Raw genomic sequence first — 5852 nt, 5'->3', positions numbered from 1 at the left:
TCCCATATTGTTTTCTGCTTTCAAATGCTCTTAATGATTTAATATGGAAATGAAATCATTTTAGAAAACAGTTTTTATCTGAGCAAGTGCCAAAATTATAGGGTTTGATGATTGCTAAGAGAATTGCTAGCTCCTGGACTGATGAGGGAAAGGAGGGAGTGTGTGTGTGTGTGTGTGTGTGTGTGTGTGTGTGTGTGTGTGTACACGCGCTCATGCGCATACATCTGACCTGTGTGTGTGTGTGTGTGTGTGTGTGTGTACACGCACTCATGCGCATACATCTGACCTGGGGGTGGAAGGTTTTAAGTGACTGATTCAGCATTGTCACTCACAACAAAATCACTTCGCATTCACTGCCTGTCTAAGCCTTGAAGAAAAATACTCCGAGCAGGCTTCCATCTTCATACTGACCTAAACTGAGAAACCACCATCAACATCTGGGTGGGAAAATCCCAATATCCTGTGGTCCCAAGCCCTAATGGATCATCCCCCTCCCCCTTGGCAGATGTCATGGTTCTGTTCCTGGTTCTGATGACAACTGAAAAATTTCTAGGCATCAAAAGGCTACAGAGGAAAGGCCTGGTTACTCCTGCCTGTAACCCAAACATGAGGGAAGCTGAATTCAAGGCCAGCCTGGATAGCCAGCCTCTGAACAAGCAGACAAACACCCTGTGGAGGTGCAACAGAAGGAAAGAAGGCTCTCAGAAGACCAGACTCTCAAAGAAGAGGCAACAGGGTCTCTCAGCCCAGCTCTTCCCTCCGCCTCTGTCCATATATTGCAGACTCTGTCCTACTATGAGAAGGGCCCTTTCCCGCCCTCTAGTTTCACCTGCCTTCTGCCAAGGTAGGGGGCTGGAGGACAAGCCACTAAACCAAAGCAGAGGGAGGTTAGAGCGCCTCAGTAAGGAATTCAGCTAACTGTGGTTGGGTAGCTGCGAGTTTGGTGCTGGGATGGGAACAGTCCTGGGGAGTTCTGCATCCCAGAAGAAAGGGTGCTGTAATTACCTCACCACCCAAACACCCACTGTCTTAGTGAGGGTTCCCATTGCTACGATGAAACACCATGACCAAAGCAAGTTGGGGAAGAAAGGGTTTATTGGGCTTATGCTTTTTTAAAAATTATTTACCTTTATTTTGTGTGCATTGGTGTTTTGCCTGCATGCACGTCTGTGAGAGTGTCAGATCTTTAGAGTTACAGACAGTTGTGAGCTGCCATATGGATGCTGGGACTTGAACCCAGAACCTCTGGAAGAGCAGACAGTGCCCTTAACCTCTGAGCCATCTCTCCAGCCCCTTGGCTTACACTTTTATGTCACTGTTCATCATCAAAGGAAGTCAGGACAGGAACTCAAGCAGGGCAGGAATCTGTAGGCAGGAGCTGATGCAGAAGCCATGGAGGGGTGCTGCTAACTTGTTTGCTCCCAGGTTTCTTGTAGAACTCAGGACCACCAGCCCAGGGATGACCTCACCCACAATAGGCTGGGCCCTCCCACATCAATCACTAATTAAGAAAATGTTGTACAGGTTTGCCTACAACTCCATCTTATGGAAACATTTTCTCAGTTGGGGTTCCCTCATCTCTGATAGCTCTAGCCTTTGTCAAGTTGACATAAAATTAGCCAGGATGCACTCGGGAGGGAGAGGCAGACGGATCTCTGTGAATTTGAAGCCAGCCTGCTTTACAAAGCGAGTCTAGGACAGTCAAGGCTACACAGAGAAACCCTGTCTCAAAAAAACAAAACAAAAACAAATAAACAAAAAAAAAATAACCATCATGACTACTATGTGCCAGGCACTTCTAGGTGTTTATATAAAAAGGAAAACTTTTAAATTTTAATTTATTTTCTGTGTATGAGTATTTTGACTGCATGCATGTATGTGTACCAAATGTGTGTCTAGTACCCACAGAGACCAAAGAGGCTACTGGACACCCTGGTACTGGATTTGCAGGTAGTTGTGAACTGCCACGTAGTGCTGGGAAATAAACCCAGGTCCTCTGGAAAAGGAGCCAGTGCTCTTTACCGCTGAGCCATCTCTTCAACCCCAAGAATAATTCTTTAGACATGCCTCATATATCCCAGGCTGGCCTCAAACTCTGCATTTGGCCAAAGGTGACCTTGAACTTTTGGTCTTGCCTCCATCTCCCTAATGCTGTAGCTAGAACTACCACACCCAAATTATATGATGCTAGGGATCAGACCGGGGCTCAGTGACTGCTAGGCAAATGAGCATTCTGCCAGCTGAGCTACATTCCCAGCCTATAAGTACAAATCTGAGAAAAATAAATAAGTAACAAATTCTCTCCAGGAAATGAAGAATTCTACAAGTCTGTAATTATTGTGGTTTGACTGTGAAATATTGCCCGAAAGGCTCGTGTGTTTGAACACTTGGTGTCTGGCTGGTGGCCCTGGTCTGGGAGTTCACGGAACATTGGAAGCCTGGCTGGGACCACTCTTGAAGTTTGTAGGGGTAAGGCATACCAGTCACGAATTCCAATCACCATGATGCCACCACAGCCATGCCTCCCCCATGATGGATTAAATCCTCTTCAACCATGAAGCCAACATGACTTGAGGAGGAAGAGGAGGAGGTGGAAGCAAGGCTGGAAGTGGTGACTCACACCTTTAATCCCAGCACTTGGGAGGCAGAGGAAGACAGATTTCTGTGAGCCTGAGTCCATCCTAGTCTACACAGTAAGGGCCAGGCCAGCCAAAGCCACATATGAGATGCTATTTCTGGGTGGGTGGGGGGTGGGGAGGGGGGAGGGAACATATCCTTAAGTTGCCTTTGTCAATTATTCTGTCACTGTGACTGCCTAGGGCAAAGAGGGCTCAAGCTCCAATTTGTGGCCCCAGCACACAAAGAGCAACAACCCTTCCTGCTGTGGCGAGGCTTCTAGAGCACACACATGCATGTGCCCACATCCCACAACAAGCCCTGCCTTTGCTTCCACTGGGGGCCTGAATGTCATGACTCACAGGGCCAGCTGGAAAGAAAAAGAGGACTAGGGCTCAGCCCCAGCATTCGGGGAAGCTAGGCTAGCTGTCACAGAGTGCTCTGCAGTACCTGCCTCTGCTGCTCATATCTGGGGGCCATACATCTTCTAGGAGCCATAAAAGCAAGCCAAGTACCAGATAATAAACTTTCAGGGTATCACTTAGTGACAAAGATGAGAGGTTTTTTTGATGACAGTGTGAAAGCATAAGTAGGGTATTATATCCCTATATAAATTATGATCGAGGCCAGGTTAATTTTTTTTCTGGGGTTGCATATGGCTGAGGAAAAGGGTGTTTGCATTTTAATGAGGTCATGGCACGTCAGGGCTGACTGATGTCTGAATAAGCATTTCAGCCCAGAACTTTAACCCTCTCCTAGCTGCCTCTTGACGGAAAAAAAAAAAAAAAAAAACAAACATGAGGCTGGCCACCCAATAACTGTGTTGAGGCAGTTGCTGAACCCACTTGATAGTGTGGAGGAAGACTCTAGATGTGCTGTCTCCTGTCCCTGCTGGCGTCTGGGCAGCTCAGAGAGTAGAGTGGCTATGGAGAATATATGAAACTTGGTTAATGTAAACTTGGAAACACTGCATCTGTCAGTTGGGGACGGCACACACCTATAAGCCCAGCAGGAGAAAGGGGAGACTTAAGATTTGGGGGCTCCTCGAAATGCATCAAATGTGTTTTGCATTATGAGATGTCCATGGGGGCAGGACATCAGCTCAAGGTCAACTCAAGTACAAAATGAGTTTGAGGCCACCCTAAGGCACATGTATACCTTAACTCCTGTGAGTGACCACATGCCCAGGCCAAACTCACTGCCTTCATAGGATCAAATGGATACGCCAGGTTGCACACCCAGACGCCACGCTGGAGTAGTTAATGGTATCTGTGTGTGATGGCACACCCTATCAGTTACAAAGAGGCTTCCTTCAAACTTCCCAAGAATACAAAAGGTGGGGAAAAGACTGATTTCCCAGAGTTATCAAAAAAGCTTGGGAATCATACGTCTCACAGACCTGCTGGGTATTCTGTGGACTGAAGACCATCTCTCGATCACATTCACCAGAAGGGCACTGGGCATGGGACAGAACAGGGGATCACAGTGAAACACCTGGAAGGGCAGTGACTGCTCACAATATCTGTAGCCATGTGGGTTATAAATGGCTGCTCATTCCTGTTGGAGCTGGCCACAGCATGTGAACCCCGACATGGATGTAGGGGACTCAGTGCTTGCCCTCTGGGTCTCAGGGGGATGTCCTAGCTGTCTTATTCTGTGCCACTGTATTTTAGGAATACATACTTTTATCTAGCAGGGGTTCATGGTAAAGAGTCTTCCTTTAACCCCAGAAGAAACTTAGAACTTGGCCTTCTGGACAAAGGGGAGAGTTAAGATTTTAGAGTTCCTTGAAATGCACCAGATGTGTTTTGCATTATGGGATGTCCATGGGCTTTGGGGGACCAACGCAGAAGGTTATGGCTTGACTAGAAATATGTTCCCACAGGCTCGTGTGTTGAATGCTTGGCCCCGGCTGGCAGAGCCATTGGAGAGGTTCTGAAAATTTTAGAAAGTGGTGTGTAATTGAAAGAAGTGCCAGTAGAGCCTCTTTGAAGGAGATAAGCAGTCTGCAGTCCCTTTGGCCTTGCTCTTGTCTGCTCTGAACAAACTGCCTCACCACAGGCTCAGAATCAAAGGAACCAAGGACCGGGAGCTGCAAGCTATGAAACTGTGAGCAAAACCAACTCCCTCAGTTGTTTTCAACAGCTATTTTTATCACTACCATGAGGAGAGTGTAAGTATGACATCATCCTCACACCACTAGCATACCGACTTGCTTAGTATTTTAGAATCAGGAAGCAGATGGCTTCCATACGTCTTATTCCCAAGATTAGTTTAGCTGTCATAGGCTTTTTGGGTTTCCATATAAATTTCAGGGTCAGCCTGTCAATGTCCACAAAGAAGACAACCAAAATTCTGGCAGGAATTATAGTGAATCAATAGTTTGAGAATTACTGTTATTTTAATAACAATAAGTTGTTCCATCAGTGATCAGAAGACATTTTTGTACTCATTCAAATCTTTAAAATCTGGAAATATTTTATATAGGGTATGATTCACAATTCTGTTTTATTTGTTTTTAATTTTTTTTTTCCTTCTTATTTCTATTTTAGGTGTATGGGTGTCTTGTCAGCGTATGTTTGTGCACCAATGCATGCAGTGCCCATGGAAGTCAGAAGAGGGCAAGAGTTCTCTAGGACTGGAGTCAGACATGGTTATGGGTGCTGAGAATTAAACCTGGGGCTTCTGGAAGAACAACTAGGGCTTTTAACTGCTGAGCCAACTCTCCAGCCCTCCTGTTTTATTTCTTAGAAATGTGATGTTTTATTTTTGAGACAGAGTCTTATTATGTAGCCCTAGCTGGCCTGGACCAGGCTGAAATTTAAGGGATTTACCTGCCTCTGCCTCCCAAATGCTGAGATAAAAGACACATGCCACCATTCCTAACTTTAAGAATTGTAATTTGTTGTTATAATTTATTCCTTTTTTTCCTTAAATGTGTGTAAAAATGAAATTGTATTGAATACAGTGCTGTGACAACACTGAATTTTTTGTTGTTGTTGTTAATTCTATAGTATATCATAGTAGGGTGTTTTGTTTTGTTTGACACTACATGGCAACAGGAGAAGGACTATAAAGTTAGAAAAGCTTCCTCAAACCATCTACTTCTAAAATTCAATAAAACTGATTTTACATTTTTAAAAATAAGAACTATGAATGCAAATCCCATTCAAGATGTCTACAAGATAAAGATCACAGCGCTTTTTTTTTTTTTTTTTCCAAATCAAGAAGAACAA

The sequence above is a fragment of the Acomys russatus genome, chromosome 12 (genome assembly GCF_903995435.1).
Source record: "Acomys russatus chromosome 12, mAcoRus1.1, whole genome shotgun sequence".
Lineage (NCBI taxonomy): Eukaryota > Metazoa > Chordata > Mammalia > Rodentia > Muridae > Acomys > Acomys russatus.
This window is presented reverse-complemented; position numbering follows the sequence as displayed.